Source organism: Prionailurus viverrinus, unplaced genomic scaffold, assembly GCF_022837055.1.
Source record: "Prionailurus viverrinus isolate Anna unplaced genomic scaffold, UM_Priviv_1.0 scaffold_55, whole genome shotgun sequence".
Classification (NCBI taxonomy): domain Eukaryota; kingdom Metazoa; phylum Chordata; class Mammalia; order Carnivora; family Felidae; genus Prionailurus; species Prionailurus viverrinus.
In genome coordinates this window covers 17,273-37,967 of record NW_025927617.1, presented here as the reverse complement: position 1 = coordinate 37,967, position 20,695 = coordinate 17,273, and positions in this window count along the sequence as shown.

Genomic DNA, 20,695 nt, shown 5'->3' with positions numbered 1-20,695 from the left:
CAAATTGCTTAACTTAGTGCTCAGTAACAGTATGAGACCACTGTATTCATTAATTCACTCAACAAATATTTATTGAGTGCTAGGTGCTATTTTATGCATGGAGACATCAACAGTGAACAGATAAAGCCCCTGACCTTATTAAGCTTGTATTCTAGTGAGGTGAGACACTAATAAGTAATTACATTTTATGGTATGTCAGATGGTAATAATCAGTGCTGTGAAGAAAAAGAAAGCAGGAAGGAGGATACAGAATGTTAGTGGGGGGGTGTTGCAATTTTAAATGTGGTGGTCTGGGAGAACCTCACATCAAAATGACATTTAAGTAAAATACAGAAGAGGTACTGGTATGAACTATGAAGAGAGGATCCAGAGGGAACAAGTGAAAAGAGAATGTCTGTCTTCTATTGGAGAAACAGAAAACAAACAAACAAACAAAACAAAAACAAAAACAAAAACAACCAACCAAACAAAAAACAACCCAAAAGCCAAAACAAAACAAAAAACCTGTGTAGCTAATGAATAGATGGGGTCAGTTCAAAGGCTAAGGGGGAGTAAGTTTTGCTCTGCGTGAGGCAGGAAGACATTGTAGGGCTTTGAGCAGAGGAGTGACATAATTTAAGTTTTGAAAGAATCTCTAGCAGTTGGAATAAGAACAGACTGTAAGTGGGCTGATTAATTAAAAGGCTATTGCAATAATCCAGGTGAATGGCATTGGGGTTAGAGGAAAGTGGTTGGATTCTGAATATATTTTGTTTGTTTTTAATGTTTATTTGTTTATTTTGAGAGAGACAGAGAGAGCATGAGTGGGGGAGGGGCAGAGAGAGAGAGAGGGAGAGAGAGAATCTTAAGCAGGCTCTGCTGCTGTCAGTATGGAATCCGAGGCAGAGCTGGATCCCATGAACCGTGAGATCATGACCTGAGCTGAAATTGAGTTGATGCTCAACTGACTGAGCCACCCAGGCTCCCCAGATTCTGGATGTGTTCTAAAGCCTGCTTTGGAGAAAGAGAAGAAACAAAAGTAATTGGTCAGCAAAGACTAATTAAGGACTGCGATTAGGGAGAAGGGACTAAAAGCCAAGGAAAGTAACATACTTATAAAACACTTTTTACACATGATGTCATTTAATTTTCACAACAGCCCCATGAGTTATTTATTATTATTGTTGTTGTTGTTATTATTCCCATTTTAGACATGAAGAAACTAAGGCTCAGAGAGGTGACCTGATGATTTCAATGAACTACTGGTGTGTAGTATAGTTAGGTTCCCATCCTATACCACACTAACTGCAAATTTTATGTTTTTAAATTGGAACTAGACTAAGTATACAACCTCGGGGATTAAGTTTGGGGCTTGGCTTCTATTTTCTTTCTTTGCTCAGGCTCCCAGGCCTGTCTTTCAATATTTTTCTTTTTTTTTTTTTTGGCAATATTTATTTATTTATTTTTTTTTATGAAATTTATTGACAAATTGGTTTCCATACAACACCCAGTGCTCATCCCAAAAGGTGCCCTCCTCAATACCCATCACCCACCCTCTCCTCCCTCCCACCCCCCATCAACCCTCAGTTTGTTCTCAGTTTTTAACAGTCTCTTATGCTTTGGCTCTCTCCCATTCTAACCTCTTTTTTTTTTTTCCTTCCCCTCCCCTATGGGTTCCTGTTAAGTTTCTCAGGATCCACATAAGAGTGAAACCATATGGTATCTGTCTTTCTCTGTATGGCTTATTTCACTTAGCATCACACTCTCCAGTTCCATCCACGTTGCTACAAAAGGCCATATTTCATTCTTTCTCATTGCCACATAATATTCCATTGTGTATATAAACCACAATTTCTTTATCCATTCATCAGTTGATGGACATTTAGGCTCTTTCCATAATTTGGCTATTGTTGAGAGTGCTGCTATGAACATTGGGGCACAATTGGCCCTATGCATCAGTGCTCCTGTATCCCTTGGATAAATTCCTAGCAGTGCTATTGCTGGGTCATAGGGTAGGTCTATTTTTAATTTTCTGAGGAACCTCCACACTGCTTTCCAGAGCGGCTGCACCAATTTGCATTCCCACCAACAGTGCAAGAGGGTTCCCGTTTCTCCACATCCTCTCCAGCATCTATAGTCTCCTGATTTGTTCATTTTGGCCACTCTGACTGGCGTGAGGTGATACCTGAGTGTGGTTTTGATTTCTATTTCCCTGATAAGGAGCGACGCTGAACATCTTTTCATGTGCCTGTTGGCCATCTGGATGTCTTCTTTAGAGAAGTGTCTATTCATGTTTTCTGCCCATTTCTTCACTGGGTTATTTGTTTTTCCGGTGTGGAGTTTGGTGAGCTCTTTATAGATTTTGGATACTAGCCCTTTGTCCGATATGTCATTTGCGAATATCTTTTCCCATTCCGTTGGTTGCCTTTTAGTTTTGTTGGTTGTTTCCTTTGCTGTGCAGAAGCTTTTTATCTTCATAAGGTCCCAGTAATTCACTTTTGCTTTTAATTCCCTTGCCTTTGGGGATGTGTCGAGTAAGAGATTGCTACGGCTGAGGTCAGAGAGGTCTTTTCCTGCTTTCTCCTCTAAGGTTTTGATGGTTTCCTATCTCACATTTAGGTCCTTTATCCATTTTGAGTTTATTTTTGTGAATGGTGTGAGAAAGTGGTCTAGTTTCAACCTTCTGCATGTTGCTGTCCAGTTCTCCCAGCACCATTTGTTAAAGAGGCTGTCTTTTTTCCATTGGATGTTCTTTCCTGCTTTGTCAAAGATGAGTTGGCCATACGTTTGTGGGTCTAGTTCTGGGGTTTCTATTCTATTCCATTGGTCTATGTGTCTGTTTTGGTGCCAATACCATGCTGTCTTGATGATGACAGCTTTGTAGTAGAGGCTAAAGTCTGGGATTGTGATGCCTCCTGCTTTGGTCTTCTTCTTCAAAATTCCTTTGGTTATTCGGGGCCTTTTCTAGTTCCATATGAATTTTAGGATTGCTTGTTCTAGTTTCGAGAAGAATGCTGGTGCAATTTTGCTTGGGATTGCATTGAATGTGTAGATAGCTTTGGGTAGTATTGACATTTTGACAATATTTATTTTTCCAATCCATGAGCAGGGAATGTCTTTCCATTTCTTTAAATCTTCTTCAATTTCCTTCATAAGCTTTCTATAGTTTTCAGCATACAGATCCTTTACATCTTTGGTTAGATTTATTCCTAGGTATTTTATGCTTCTTGGTGCAATTGTGAATGGGATCAGTTTCTTTATTTGTCTTTCTGTTGCTTCATTGTTAGTGTATAAGAATGCAACTGATTTCTGTACATTGATTTTGTATCCTGCAACTTTGCTGAATTCCTGTATCAGTTCTAGCAGACTTTTGGTGGAGTCTATCGGATTTTCCATGTATAATATCATGTCATCTGCAAAAAGCGAAAGCTTGACTTCATCTTTGCCAATTTTGATGCCTTTGATTTCCTTTTGTTGTCTGATTGCTGATGCTAGAACTTCCAGCACTATGTTAAACAACAGCGGTGAGAGTGGGCATCCCTGTCGTGTTCCTGATCTCAGGGAAAAAGTTCTCAGTTTTTCCCCATTGAGGATGATACTAGCTGTGGGCTTTTCATAAATGGCTTTTATGATCTTTAAGTATGTTCCTTCTATCCCGACTTTCTCAAGGGTTTTTATTAAGAAAGGGTGCTGGATTTTGTTGAAGGCCTTTTCTGCATCGATTGACAGGATCATATGGTTCTTCTCTTTTTTTCTTTTTTGTTAATGTGATGTATCACGTTGATTGATTTGCGAATGTTGAACCAGCCCTGCATCCCAGGAATGAATCCCACTTGATCATGGTGAATCATTCTTTTTATATGCCGTTGAATTCGATTTGCTAGTATCTTATTGAGAATTTTTGCATCCATATTCATCAGGGATATTGGCCTGTAGTTCTCTTTTTTTACTGGGTCTCTGTCTGGTTTAGGAATCAAAGTAATACTGGCTTCATAGAATGAGTCTGGAAGTTTTCCTTCCCTTTCTATTTCTTGGAATAGCTTGAGAAGGATAGGTATTATCTCTGCTTTAAACGTCTGGTAGAACTCCCCTGGGAAGCCATCTGGTCCTGGACTCTTATTTGTTGGGAGATTTCTGATAACCAATTCAATTTCTTTGCTGGTGATGGGTCTGTTCAAGCTTTCTATTTCCTCCTGATTGAGTTTTGGAAGAGTGTGGGTGTTCAGGAATTTGTCCATTTCTTCCAGGTTGGCCAATATGTTGGCATATAATTTTTCATAGTATTCCCTGATAATTGTTTGTATCTCTGAGGGATTGGTTGTAATCATTCCATTTTCATTCATGATTTTATCTATTTGGGTCATCTCCCTTTTCTTTTTGAGAAGCCTGGCTAGAGGTTTGTCAATTTTGTTTATTTTTTCAAAAAACCAACTCTTGGTTTCGTTGATCTGCTCTACAGTTTTTTTAGATTCTATATTGTTTATTTCTGCTCTGATCTTTATTATTTCTCTTCTTCTGCTGGGCTTAGGCTGCCTTTGCTGTTCTGCTTCTAGTTCCTTTAGGTGTGCTGTTAGATTTTGTATTTGGGATTTTTCTTGTTTCTTGAGATAGGCCTGGATTGCAATGTATTTTCCTCTCAGGACTGCCTTCGCTGCGTCCCAAAGCGTTTGGATTGTTGTATTTTCATTTTCGTTTGTTTCCATATATTTTTTAATTTCTTCTCTAATTGCCTGGTTGACCCACTCATTCGTTAGTAGGGTGTTCTTTAACCTCCATGCTTTTGGAGGTTTTCCAGACTTTTTTCTGTGGTTGATTTCAAGCTTCATAGCATTGTGGTCTGAAAGTAAGCATGGTATAATTTCAATTCTGGTAAACTTATGAAGGGCTGTTTTGTGACCCAGTATATGATCTATCTTGGAGAATGTTCCATGTGCACTCGAGAAGAAAGTATATTCTGTTGCTTTGGGATGCAGAGTTCTAAATATATCTGTCAAGTCCATCTGATCCAATGTCTCATTCAGGGCCCTTGTTTCTTTATTGACCGTGTGTCTAGATGATCTATCCATTTCTGTAAGTGGGGTATTAAAGTCCCCTGCAATTACCACATTCTTATCAATAAGGTGGCTTATGTTTATGAGTAATTGTTTTATATATTTGGGGGCTCCGGTATTCGGCGCATAGACATTTATAATTGTTAGCTCTTCCTGATGGATAGACCCTGTAACTATTATATAATGTCCTTCTTCATCTCTTGTTATAGCCTTTAATTTAAAGTCTAGTTTGTCTGATATAAGTATGGCTACTCCAGCTTTCTTTTGGCTTCCAGTGGCATGATAAATAGTCCTCCATCCCCTCACTCTCAATCTAAAGTTGTCCTCAGGTCTAAAATGAGTCTCTTGTAGACAGCAAATAGATGGGTCTTGTTTTTTTATCCATTCTGATACCCTATGTCTTTTGGTTGGCGCATTTAATCCATTTACATTCAGTGTTATTATAGAAAGATACAGGTTTAGAGTCATTGTGATGTCTGTATGTTTTATGCTTGTAGTGATGTCTCTGGGACTTTGTCTCACAGGGTCCCCCTTAGGATCTCTTGTAGGGCTGGTTTAGTGGTGACAAATTCCTTCAGTTTTTGTTTGTTTGGGAAGACCTTTATCTCTCCTTCTATTCTAAATGACAGACTTGCTGGATAAAGGATTCTTGGCTGCATATTTTTTCTGTCTAGCACCCTGAAAATCTCGTGCCAATTCTTTCTGGCCTGCCAAGTTTCAAAAGAGAGATCAGTCACGAGTCTTATAGGTCTCCCTTTATATGTGAGGGCATGTTTACCCCTTGCTGCTTTCAGAATTTTCTCTTTATCCTTGTATTTTGCCAGTTTCACTATGATATGTCGTGCAGAAGATCAATTCAAGTTACGTCTGAAGGGAGTTCTCTGTGCCTCTTGGATTTCAATGCCTTTTTCCTTCCCCAGTTCAGGGAAGTTCTCAGCTATGATTTCTTCAAGTACCCCTTCAGCACCTTTCCCTCTCTCTTCCTCCTCTGGGGTACCAATTATGCGTATATTATTTCTTTTTAGTGTATCACTTAGTTCTCTAATTTTCCCCTCATACTCCTGGATTTTTTTATCTCTCTTTTTCTCAGCTTCCTCTTTTTCCATAACTTTATCTTCTAGTTCACCTATTCTCTCCTCTGCCTCTTCAAGCCGAGCTGTGGTGGTTTCCATTTTGTTATGCATTTCGTTTAAAGCGTTTTTCAGCTCCTCCTGACTGTTCCTTAGTCCCTTGATCTCTGTAGCAAGAGATTCTCTGCTGTCCTGTATACTGTTTTCAAGCCCAGTGATTAATTTTATGACTATTATTCTAAATTCACTTTCTATTATGTTATTTAAATCCTTTTTGATCAGCTCATTAGCTGTTGTTATTTCCTGGAGATTCTTCTGAGGGGAATTCTTCCACTTGGTCATTTTGGATAGTCCCTGGCATGGTGAGGACCTGCAGGGCACTTCCCCTGTGCTGTTGTGTATAACTGCAGTCGGTGGGCGGGGCCGCAGTCAGACCTGATGTCCGCCCCCAGCCCACCGCTGGGGCCACAGTCAGACTGGTGTGTGCCTTCTCTTCCCCTCTCCTAGGGGCAGGAATCACTGTGGGGTGGTGTGGCTCGTCTGGGCTACTTGCACCCTGCCAGGCTTGTGATGCTGGGGATCTGGCGTATTAGCTGGGGTGGGTAGGCAAGGTGCTCGGGGGCAGGAGGGGCAGGCTTAGATCGCTTCTCCTTAGGTGATCCACTTCAGGAGGGGCCCTGTGGCAGCGGGAGAGAGTCAGATCCGCTGCCGGAGGTTTGGCTCCGCAGAAGCGCAAAGTTGGGTGTTTGCGCGGAGCGAGCAAGTTCCCTGGCAGGAACCGGTTCCCTTTGGGATTTCGGCTGGGGGATGGGCGGGGGAGATGGCGCTGGCGAGCGCCTTTGTTCCCCACCAAACTGAGCTCTGTTGTCAGGGGGCTCAGCAGCTCTCCCTCCCTTTGTCCTCCAGCCTTCCCGCTTTCTGAGCAGAGCTGTTAACTTATGACCTCCCAGACGCTAAGTCGCGCTTGCTGTCAGAACACAGTCCGCCCGGCCCCTCCGCTTTTGCCAGCCAGACTCGGGGGCTCTGCTTGGCCGGCGAGCCGCCCCTCCGCCCCGGCTCCCTCCCGCCAGTCCGTGGAGCGCGCACCGCCTCGCCGCCCTTCCTACCCTCTTCCGTGGGCCTCTCGTCTGCGTTTGGCTCCGGCGACTCCATTCTGCTAATCCTCTGGCGGTTTTCTGGGTTATTTAGGCAGGTGTAGGTGGAATCTAAGTGATCAGCAGGACGTGCGGTGAGCCCAGCGTCCTCCTAAGCCGCCATCTTGCCCACACCGACTCAATATTTTTCATATCATGTACCCAATTGCCCTTGTATTATTCTCTTTCACCTATTCTATACTGAGGCAATCTGGGCCACCCTCATTTGAAAAACTGTATCAGAATGGAAGCACATGGAGTACGTTTAAAAGTTAGCTAACCAAATATTATCATTTTACCTGTGAAAAAACTGAAGGCCTGACAAGAAAAGGTATTCTTTAAGGAAGTGAATGACACAACTGAGATTCAAATTCAGGTCTGTTGCCTCCCACCTCAATACTCTTTCTACTAAAAAATGTCTTTACTTATGCAATTTCCTCTGTGTAGGCTATTTTTCTTTATAAAAAAATGTTCAAATTCTCCCTATTTTTCATGACTCTGTTCAAATGCTCCTTCTTCCCTAAAGCTTTATGTGATGATGCTCCTGTCAGAAGGCACTCTTCCAATGAAATCTTGTCATTTGCAATGGGATGAATGGAGCTAGAGAGTATTATGCTAAGTGAAATAAGTCAAAGACAAATACCATATGATTTTACTCATATGTGGAATTTAAGAAATGATAAAAAAACAAGCAAAGGGGACAAAAAGAGAGAGAGGCAAACCAAGAAACAAACCCTTAACTATAGAGCACAAATTGATGGTTATCAGAGGGGAGGTAGGGAAGGGGATAGGTTAAATAGGTGATCGGGATTAAGGAGTGCACTTGTTATGATGAGCACCAGGTGTTGTACAGAAGTGTTGAATCATATATTGTACACCTGAAACTAATACTACACTGTGTGTTTACTAACTGAAAATTTTAAATAAAAACTTTAAAAAATAAAAAAAAGAAAGCACTCTTCCTCTTGTCTGAATTCCATTATCAACTTCACTCCATTAACTAATACTATTCTTATCCACCTTAGAATTATTTGGGGTTCTATCTAAATCTTTGGAATTTGAACACCATGAAGAGGTATTAGGAAGCATGTTTGAGCCCAGCAGAGTGGAGTATCATGCACATGGTAGGGTCTTAGGAAATATTTGTGTGCTGAATCAATAAATGACCTTGAAACTATAGAATGGAACTCATCATTTTGACCCAGCTCCGGAGATATCTAGAAGAGAAGCCAGTAACAACATTGTCCAGTGTTTGGCAGAACTTGGCTTAAGGATTACTCCATTTTGTGATTTGTTTTTTTCTAGGAAGATGGGAGTGGATTGGGGAAGTAGGGAATGAAAGGGGAGGCAGACAGGCAGGGAGGTTCAGTCTAGTTTGACTCGAGATTTTGATTTCTTTCTTTACCTGAGAGGTGGCCTCACTGAAGAAAACAGAGTGGCCAGCAGCAGGAGTCAAACTCCACAGTCTGAAGATCAGAACTCAGGCCATGCAAGTGTTATTTAGTACTTCTAGGGAGTGATCTCTTAATTTTTCTGAGACTTAGAGAGGCATTGGTCAAATAGGCCTCTGTTAGACACTTCCCTTCCATTGCCCACCTCTGGACTGATCCTTACAGACCAAGTTAATTATAAGGCTTGAGGTAGATATGAATGTGAAATTGCTTTGTGAACAGTGAAGTACACTTGTGATGGACTATGGGTATCTGGGAAAACCTTTTCTTTAGTAGTCTTAATATTTGGAAGGTTCTCATTGCTTAGTATTTTCTAAGCCTGGTGTGGCCTTTCAGGACTGCCAGAGTTGGCCAGGGCAACTTTCCTCCATCCCACCCTCCCCCACCTCCCTGGCCCAGATTTCAGCTGGTTTAGCCTCTACAGAGGACAAGGAGTCTGGACTATGGAGATTGGCTTCAGTCGTCCATCCTGGGGCCCTCATTGCTACTGGGAAGGAAATGAAGAATGCAGACTAAGACCCTCTTACTGACATGGTAATTGAGGCTGAGAATAGGGCAAAGATTTACCCAAGGCACACCCTAATAAATAATCTGCGGGACTTGGATTTAAATCCAACCATAACTGAGGAACTCTACAAGTCACTCTACCTATCTTAGCCTCAGTTCCCAACAGGAAAAATAGGACAGACAATAGAAATTGCTTCATACAGATTTGGGAGAATTCAGTGCTCCAGTCATGTGCTCAACAAAAGGCCAATGTTATAATCCACAGAGTGGGTAGGACTTTCACAGGGCATGAAACTATTATACCTCCTATAGCTCACATCCATGCATGGAAGGCACTGAGACTGGGGAGATGACCCAGAGCAATTTAAACATCTATGCCTGTTGCCTCTCCAGTCAAATTTTTCTCTCTGGGTTTTAGAAATTAGCCACCCCTGGGGGGTATCTGGGTCGCTCAGTGGATTACTTGTCCAACTCTTGGTTTTAGCTCAGGTCATGATCTCACGGTTCATGAGTCTGAGCCCCACATATGGCTCTGTGCTTATAGTGTGGAACCTACTTGGGATTTTCTCTATCTCCCTCTCTCTCTGCCCATCCCTGCTCATTCTTTCCCTCTCCCTCTCTCTCTCTCTCTCTCAAAATAAATAAACTTAAAAAAATAGCCTCCCCCCACTCACCTATCCCCATTTCCCTCCCTTAGTTCTTTGGAGCCTTAGTAATACCAATGCTGAGTCTTGGGCATTGTGTTCCTTCCATCCAGGTTTATCATTGTGATGGGCTTCTGTACTTCCAGGGCCACACACTCTGGAGAATGAGCACCACCACTAGGCTCCAGGCCTGTCCCAAAGTGTCACAGTGAAGGTGGGATCAAGGTGTGTTTTGGAGAAAGATTAAGGTTCTTTCATGGGAACCTGAGTAGTTAGGGTTAGGCCAGGACTCTGTACCCACCCTGCCCTCAGGGCCAGGTTCTGGGTTAGGAGAACAAGAAGAATGAGGAAGGTCCAGGGCTTTGAGAAGGAGGCCAGAAGAAAACATGGAGAAATAGGCTTCTTGGGCATCCAAGAGCATTTTTCACTCTGGGAGAGAGGTGTATACAAGGAAGCAAGTAGGGTCCAGTGCCACGATTCCAAACTTAGGAAGGATGGGTCGGGGAAGACGTTTATAGATGAGAGAGGGAGGAGGAAGGCAGAGAGGCCAACCAAAAATGAGGAGACTGTAAACCCAACATTCTAGCATTAAAGGGAATTCAGACTAATTCTGAGAGGATAGGCTAGGCTAATTTTCTGAAGGAAAAAGAGAAATAAAAGTCCTGGCTATCTACTTTGGGAAAGAGAACTAGAGACCCAGTTCACAGGTCATGTACTCTAAGTCAGAACCAGTGCTTTTTCCTTTATGGAGTGAACTTTCGTTAGGCTCACTACAATAAAAAGGGGTAGATGGGGGGCACCTGGGTGGCTGAGTCAGTTAAGTGACCAACTTTGGCCCAGGTCATGATCTCACGGCTCATGCGTTCAAGCCCTGCATAGGGCTCTGTGCTGACAACTAAGAGCCTTGAGCTTGCTTTGGATTCTGTGTCTCCCTCTCTCTGCTCCTCCCCCACTTGCACTCTGTCTGTCTCTCTCAAAAATAAATAAACATTAAAAAATGTGTAGATGGGATAGATAAGCCCTGTTTTACAGCAGGGCGGGAATGGAGGTAAGAATGGAGACTCAATGAGGTTTAGTTAACTGGCCCAAGGTTAAATATCCAATAAGAAGCAGTCAGAAAATCATTATCTAGTCTGAGTACAAACTTCATGCAGGGCTTGGAGATCAGGACTCAGAGAATAATGGCCCAGTTGTTATTCCTATATTTACTGAACACAGGATAAAAGGGAAAATTGGCATAAACATAATGGGAGAATAGGACATTAGTTCTGAAAACTAACATGCCCACTATGAGGGGCCAGGAAGTACTGAGGTGGGTGAACAAGTTGATGAAATATGGAGTGGCCTCTTTTAGAAGTCTAAGTGGAAGCCAAACAGAGTCACATTAGTGACTGACATTTGATTTTATCAGAATTTTCACTCTAAAAGGTTTGCTTTTACTTTGATCTTGCTTTAGCCCATTTTCTTTGTTCTCTCCCACTTGAAATGCCTCTTACATCATTTTATCTTACTACTTTTTGCTTGTTTCCTCATTGGAAAATTTCTTCCTGCATTTTCATTCTCTCCTAAACACTCAAACTTCATTATTCTTCAAATAACTAATTATAGCCAATTACATGTATATAATATATTACATGTATATAATTGCTAAAATTTACATTTTAAGTTCACAGCAAAATTAGAAATAGACAGTTCTTGTATACCTCTGTCCCCCCACATACCTACAACCTTCACCACTATTGATGACCACTATTTCAGTGATACATTTGTTATAATCAATAAACCTATTTTGATGTATCATCATCACTTAATTCCATAGTTTATGTTAGGGTTCACTCTTAGTGGTGTACATTTTATGAGTTTTGACAAATGTATTATGACATGTATCCACCATTGTAGTATCACAGAATACTTTTATTGCCCTAAATATTTTCTGTGTACTGCCCATTTATCCCTTTCTGCACCAAATCCCTAGAAACCACTGGTATTTTTATGGTTTCCATACTTTTGCATTTTTAGAATGTCATATAATGGAATCATATAGTATGTAGACTTTTTGGATTTCCTTCTTTCAATTTAATATGCATTTAATATTCCTCAGTGTCTTTTCATGGCTTGATAACTCATTTCTTTTTAGCACTGAAAAATATTTCATTGTCTAGATGTACCATGGTTTATTCACCTACCGAAGGACATCTTGGTTGCTTCCAATTTTTGACAATTGTGAATAAAGCTGCTATAAACATCTGTCTGCAGGTTTTCTATGGAAAGAAGTTTTCAATTCATTTGGGTAAATACTTAGGAATGTGACTGCTGAATCATATAAGGGTATATTTAATTTTAAAAGAAATTGCCAAACTGTCTTCTAAAGTGGCTGTACAATTTTGTATTCCCACTAGCAATGAATGAGAATTCCTGTTGCTATACATCTTTACCAGCATTTTGTGTCAGTGTTTTGAACTTTGGCCAAATAGGTATGTAGTACTAACTACGTACATTGCTTTAATTTGCAATTTCCTAATGACAAATGATGTTGAACATATTTTTATATGCTTACTTGCCAACTAAATATCTCCTTTTCTTAAATTTTTACTTAAATTCCAGTTAGTTAACATACAGTGTGGTATTAGTTTCAGGTGTACAATATAGTGATTCCACACTTCCATACATAACCCAGTGCTCATCACAAGTGCACCCTTTAATCCCTATCATCTATTTAACACATCCCTCCACCTACCTCCCCCCCCTCCGCCCCGGTAATCATTAGTTTGTTCTCTACAGTTAAGAACGTGTTTCTTGGGGCGCTTCAGTGGCTCAGTCAGTTAAGCGTCTGACTCTTGATCCTGGCTCAGGTCATGATCTCCCGGTTTGTGGGATTGAGCCCTGCGTCGTCATGTTCTGCACGGACAGTGTGGAGCCTGCCTGGTATTCTCCCTCTTCCTCTCCTTCTGCCCCTCCCCCACTTGTGCTCTGTCTCTCTCAAAATAAATAAATAAACTTAAAGAATCTGTTTCTTGGTTTGGCGCTCTCTTTTTCTCTCTGTCTCTCTCTTTTTTCCCCTTTGCTTATTTGTTTTATTTCTTAAATTCCACATATGAGTGAAATCATGTGGTATTTGTCTTTCTATGACTTATTTTGTTTAGCATAATACTCTCTAGCTTCATCCATGTCATTGCAAATGGCAATATTTCATTGTTTTTTATGGCTGTGTAATCTGAATATCTTCTTTGTTGAAATGTCTGTTTAAATCTTTTGCCCATTTAAAAAATCTTACTGCTCATTTTCCTATCGTTGAGTTCTTTGTACATTTTGGATAAAAGTCCTTTATAAGACCTGTCTTTTGCAAATATTTTCTCCCAGATGTGGCTTGTCTCCTCATTCTCTTGACATAGTCTTTCACGAAGCATAAGTTTTTCTTTCATACATTATGCGTTTGGTGTAATACCCAGAAGGTCCTATTTATACCTAAGGTCATATAGGTTACCTTCTATGTTACCCTTTAGGAATTTTAGAGTTTTGCATTTTAAATTTAGGTCTATGGCCCATTTTGAGCCAATTTTTGTGAAGATTTTAAGGTCTATTTCATTTTTTTTTTTGGCATGTGGATGTCCAGTTGTTCCAGCACCACTTTTTGAAAAGACTATCTTTGCACTACTATACAAGCATAACTTATTTTATTGAAGTTAGGTTTATTGCACTTCACAGATACTGTGTTTTTTTAACAGATTGAAGGTTTGTGGCTACACTAGTCAAGCAAGTCTATTAGTGACATTTTTCCAACAGCGTTTGCTCCTCCCTTCATGTCTCTGTGTTATATTTTGGTAATTCTCACAATATTTCAATTATTTATTATTATTATTGTTATATTTGTTATGGTGATCTGTGAGCCTTGGTTATGACTTGCTGAATGCTCAACTGATGATTAGCATTTTTTAGCAGTAAAGTATTTTTAAAGTATGTAGATTGTTTTTTTGGACATAACCCTATTGCACACTTAATAAACTACAGTATAGTGTAAACCTAACCTTTATATGTATGGGGAAACCAAAAAATTCATTTGACTCACTTTATTGTGATATTCATCTTATTCATACCAAACCAAGTGGTATGGAACTGAATCTGCTATATCTCCAAAGTATGCCTGTATTGCTTTTCCTACTCTATCAAAGATCAGTTGATTGTATTTATGTGGGTCTACTTCTGGGCTCTCTATTCTGTTCCATTAAGCTATTTTTCTATTCTTTTAGTAAGACCACACTGTCCTGATTTCTATAGCTTTATAATAAGCTTTGAAGTTCAGTACTGTCAGTCCTCTAATTTTGTTCGTCTTCTTCAATATTGTGTTTGTTATTCAGGGTCTAAACTTCATATAAACTTTAAATCAGTTTGTCAATATCCACAAGATAACTTGCTGGGATTTTGACTGGGATTGTATTAAATCTATATATAGATCAAGTTAAGAAGTGACTTGGCAATACTGAGTCTTCCTGTACATGAATATGGAATATATCTCCATTTATTTAGTTTTTTGATATCCTTCATCAGAGTTCTGTAGTTCTCATAGAGATATTGTATTATTTCAGATTTAGACCTCAGTATTTAAATTGTTTGGATTATAATGTAAATGGTAATGCATTTTTAAATTTCAAATTCCACTTATTTACTGCTGACATATACAACAGTGATTTACTTTTGTATATTTATCTTGTAACCTGCAATATTTCTACAATTGCTTATTAGCTCCAGGAGTTTTCAAAATTATAATTCTTTCAGATTTTCTACATAGAAGATTACTTCATCTGCAAAAAATCTCCTATTTCTTTGCTCCCAACTTGTATACTTTTTATTTCCTTTTCATATCTTACTGTATTAGCTAAGATTTATGGTACTATGTTGAAAACCAGTGGTGAAAAGGGATATCCATATCTTGTTCTTGATTTTAGTTGGGAAGCTTCTAGATTCTCACCATTATGTCAGTTGTAGGTTTTTGTAAATTTTTTGGGATCAATTTGAAGATGTTTCCCTCTGTTCCTTGTTTGCTGAGAGTTTTTGTCATGGATTGGTGGTAGATTTTGTCAAATTCCTTTTTTACATATATTGACATAATCATGTGATTTTCCTCCTTTAGCCTGTTGATGTAATGAATTACAATAATTGATTTTCTAATAGTGAACCAGCCTTGCATACATGGAATAAATCCCACTCAGTCATGGTTTATAATTCTTTTTATATACAGTATAAATACAGTATAAATACTGTATAAATATATACAGTACGGTATATCATTTCTTTTATATACAGTTATATTCAATTTGCTAATATTTAGTTGAAGATCTGTTCATGAGAGATCTATGTTCATGAGAGATATTGGTCTGTAGTTGTTTGTAATGTCTTTGGTGTTGATTTTTGGCTAATGTTGGCTTCATAGAATGAATTAGGAAGTATTTTCTCTGCCTTTATCTTCTGAAAGAAATGGAAGAGAATGGGTATAGTGTCTTCCTTAAATGTTTGGTAGAATTGATCAGTGAACATATCTAGGCTTTTTGTTTTGAAATATTATTGATTATTGATTTAACCTATTTAATAGAAATAGGCCTATTTAGATTGTCTATTTCTTCCTGGGTGAGTGTTGGCAGATTGTAACTTTCAAGGAATTGGTCCATTTATTCTTTATCAAATATGTGGGCACTGAGTTGTTCTTAATATTTATTTGTTATCCTTTAATGTCCATGAGATCTATAGTTATATCCTTTCTTTCATTTTTGATATTAGGAACTTGTTTTTCTCTCTTTATTCTTTAGTTAACCTAGCTAGAAGCTTATTGATTTTATTGATCTTTTCAAACAACCAGCTCTTCCTTTCATTGATTTGCTTTATTGTTTTCCTATTTTCAATTTCCTTCATTTCTGCTCTGATTTTTATCGTTTATTTTTCTGCCTCTTTTGTTTTTATTAACTTTATTGAAGAATAATTGACAAATATAATTGCCTATATTTGAAGTACACAATGTGATGATTTGCTATACATATACATTATAGAATGATTACCAAGTTCAAGATAAGCACATATCACTTCACATAGTTAACATAGTTAACTTTCTTTTGTGTGTGGTGAGAATGCTTAAGATATACTCTCAGCAACTTTTAAGTATACAACATTGTATTAACTATGGTCACAATGCTGTACATTAGATCCTCAGAATTTTTTCTTCCTACAACTGAAGATGTGTGCCCTTTGACCTACCTTACCTCACTTTTCCTTCATCCCAAGCACTGCCAACCACCATGCTATTCTCTGTTCCTATGAAAACAATTTGTTTTTGATTCTACACATAAGTGATACCATACACTGTTAGTCTTTCTCTGTTTGGTTTATTTCATATAGCATAACGCCCATGAGATTCATCCATGTTTTCACAAATAGGATTTTCTGCTTTTTTATGGCTGAATAATATTTGGTCATATGTACATATTCCACTTATTTTTTTATACATTTATTCATCAAGGAACAATTGTATCCCTGTCTTGGCTTTTGCAAATAATGCTACAATGAACATGGGAATGCAGATATCTTTCAATATTGTGATTTCATTTCCTTTGTATATAAACCCAAATGCAGAATTGCTGGATCATATTGTAGTTTTCTTTTTAATTTTTTGAGGACCCACCATACTATTCTACATAATGACTGTACCAATTTCAATTCCCACCAAGAGTGCACGAGGTTTCCCTTTCTCCACATCCTCACCAACACTTATCTCTTGTCTTTTTGATAATAGCCATCCAGAGAGGTGTGAGGTATTATCTCATTGTGCATTTGATTTGCATTTCCTTGATGATTAGTGATATTGAGCACCTTATTCATGTACCTGTTGACCATTTGCATGTCTTCTTTGAGAAAATGTCTCTTAAGTTCCTCTGTCCATTATTAAATCACATTTTTTTTCTTATTGGGTTCTATGAGTTTTAATATATTTTTGATAAAACCTCTTATATATGTTTACAATATTTTCTTCCATTCTGTAGGTTGCATTTTTATCTTGGTGATTTTTTCTTTTGCTGTACAGAAGCTTTTGATTTTGATGTAGTCCCAGTTGATTTTTGCTTTGGTTGTCTGTGCTTTTGTTGTCATATTCAATAAATAATTGCCAACTTAATGTCAAGAATCTTTTTTCTTTTTGTATTAATGGGTATTTATCCAAAAAATACAAAACATTATTTCAAAGGGATACATACAACTCTATGTTCATTGCAGTATTATTTACAATAGCCAAACTATGGAAGCAACCCAAGTGACCATTGATAGATGAGTTGATAAAGAAGATGTGGTATATTTATACAATGAAATATTATGCAGTCATTAAAAAGAATGAAATCTTGCCATTTTCAACAGTATGGATAGAGCTAGAGAGTATAATGCTAAGTGAGATAAGTCAAACAGAAAAAGACAAATAATATATGATCTCACTCATATGTGATATTTATTTTTATTTTATTTTATTTCATTTTATTTTATTTTATTTTTTTCTGCAATATATGAAATTTATTGTCAAATTGGTTTCCAGACAACACCCAGTGCTTATCCTAAAAGGTGCCCTCCTCAATGCCCATCACCCACCCTCTCCTTCCTCCCACTCCCCATCAACCCTCAGTTTGTTCTCCGTTTTTAAGAGTCTCTTATGTTTTGGCTCTCTCTCACTCTAACCTCTTTTTTTTTTCCTTCCCTTCCCCCATGGGTTTCTGTTGAGTAACTCAGGATCCACATAAGAGTGAAAACATATGTTATCTATCTTTCTCTGTGTGGCTTATTTCACTTAGCATCACACTCTCCAGTTCCATCCACGTTGCTACAAAAGGACATATTTCATTCTTTCTCATTGCCACGTAGTACTCCACTGTGTATATAAACCACAATTTCTTTATCCATTCATCAGTTGATCGACATTTAGGCTCTTTCCATAATATGGCTATTGTTGAGAGTGCTGCTATGAACATTAGGGTACAAGTGCCCCTATGTATCAGTACTCCTGTATCCCTTGGGTAAATTCCTAGCAGTGCTATTGCTGGGTCATAGGGTAGGTCTATTTTTAATTTTCTCAGGAACCTCCATACTGTTTTCAGAGTGGCTGCACCAATTTGCATTCCCACCAACAGTGCAAGAGGGTTCCCGTTTCTCCACATCCTCTCCAGCATCTATAGTCTCCTGATTTGTTCATTTTGGCCACTCTGACTGGCGTGAGGTGATATCTGAATGTGGTTTTGATTTGTATTTCCCTGATGAGGAGCGACGTTGAGCATCTTTTCATGTGCCTGTTGGCCATCCGGATGTCTTCTTTAGAGAAGTGTCTATTCATGTTTTCTGCCTATTTCTTCACTGGATTATTTGTTTTTTGGGTGTGGAGTTTGGTGAGCTCTTTAGAGATTTTGGATACTAGCCCTTTATACGATATGTCATTTGCAAATATCTTTTCCTATTCCGTTGGTTGCCTTTTAGATTTGTTGGTTGTGTCCTTTGCTGTGCAAAAGGTTTTGTATTCATAAGGTCCCAGTAGTTCATTTTTGCTTTTAATTCCGTTGCCTTTGGGGATGTGTCAAGTAAGAAATTGCTGCGGCTGAGGTCAGAGATGTCTTTTCATACTTTCTCCTCTAGGGTTTTGATGGTTTCCTCACATTCAGGTCCTTTATCCATTTTGAGTTTATTTTTGTGAATGGTGTGAGAAAGTGGTCTAGTTGCAACTTTCTGCATGTTGTTGTCCAGTTTTCCCAGCATCATTTGTTAAAGAGACTGTCTTTTTCCATTGGATGTTCTTTCCTGCTTTGTCAACGATTAGTTGGCCATACTTTTGTGGGTCTAGTTCTGGGGTTTCTATTCTATTCCATTGGTCTATGTGTCTGTTTTTGTGCCAATACCATGCTGTCTTGATGACTACAGCTTTGTAGTAGAGGCTAAAGTCTGGGATTGTGATGCCTCCTGCTTTGGTCTTCTTCTTCAAAATTACTTTGGCTATTCAGGGCCTTTTCTGGTTCCATATGAATTTTAGGATTGCTTGTTCTAGCTTCGAGAAGAATGCTGGTGCAATTTTGCTTGGGATTGCATTGAATGTGTAGATAGCTTTGGGTAGTATTGACATTTTGACAATATTTATTCTCCCAATCCATGAGCACGGAATGTTTTTCCATTTCTTTATATCTTCTTCAATTTCCTTCATTATATTTCTATAGTTTTCAGCATACAGATCTTTTACATCTTTGGTTAGATTTATCCCTAGGTATTTTATGCTTCTTGGTGCAATTGTGAATGGAATCAGTTTCTTTATTTGTCTTTCTGTTGCTTCATTATTAGTGCATAAGAATGCAACTGATTTCTGTACATTAATTTTGTATCCTGCAACTTTGCTGAATTCATGTATCAGTTTTAGCAGACTTTTGGTGGAGTCTATTGGATTTTCCATGTATAGTATCATGTCATCTGCAAAAAGTGAAAGCTTGACTTCATCTTTGCCAATTTTGATGCCTTTGATTTCCTTTTGTTGTCTGATTGCTGATGCCAGAACTTCCAACACTATGTGAAACAACAGCGGTGAGAGTGGGCATCCCTGTCATGTTCTTGATCTCAGGGAAAAAGCTCTCAGTTTTCCCCCTTTGAGGATGATACTAGCTGTGGGCTTTTCATAAATTGCTTTTATGATCTTTAAGTTTGTTCCTTCTATCCCGACTTTCTCGAGAGTTTTTATTAAGAAAGGTTGCTGAATTTTGTCAAAGGCCTTTTCTGCATAGATTGACAGGATCATATGGTTCTTATCCTTTCTTTTATTAATGTGATGCATCACATTGATTGATTTGCGAATGCTGAACCAGCCCTGTATCCCAGGAATGAATCCCACTTGATCATGGTGAATAATTCTTTTCATAAGCTGTTGAATTCTATTTGCTAGTATCTTACTGAGAATTTTTGCACCCATATTCATCAGGGATATTGGCCTCTAGTTCTCTTTTTTTCCTGGGTCTCTGTCTGGTTTAGGAATCAAAGGAATACTGGCTTCATAGAATGAGTCTGGAAGTTTTCCTTCCCTTTCTATTTCTTGGAATAGCTTGAGAAGGATAGGTATTATCTCTGATTTAAACGTCTGATAGAACTCCCCTGGGAAGCCATCTGGTCCTGGACTCTTATTGGTTGGGAGATTTTTGATAACCGATTCAATTTCTTCGCTGGTTATGGGTCTGTTCAAGCTTTCTATTTCCTCTGATTGAGTTTTGGAAGAGTGTGGGTGTTTAGGAATTTGTCCATTTCTTCCAGGTTGTCCAATTTGTTGACATATTATTTTTCATAGTATTCCCTGATAATTGTTTGTATCTCTGAGGGATTGGTTGTAATCATTCCATTTTCATTCATGATTTTATCTATTTGGGTCATCTTCCTTTTCTTTTTGAGAAGCCTGGCTAGAGGTTTCTCAATTTTATTTTTTTAAAAAACCAACTCTTGGTTTCGTTGATCTGCTCTACAGTTTTTTTAGATTCTATATTGTTTATTTCTGCTCTGATCTTTATTATTTCCCTTCTTCTGCTGGATTTAGGCTGCTTTTGCTGTTCTGCTTCTATTTCCTTTAGGTGTGCTGTTAGATTTTGTATTTGGGATTTTTCTTGTTTCATGAGATAGCCTGGATTGCAATGTATTTTCCTCTCAGGACTGCCTTCGCTGCATCCCAAAGCGTTTGGATTGTTGTATTTACATTTTTATTTGTTACCATATATTTTTTAATTTCTTCTCGAATTGCCTGGTTGACCCATTCATTCTTTAGGATGGTGTTCTTTAACCTCCATGTTTTTGGAGGTTTTCCAGACTTTTTCCTGTGGTTGATTT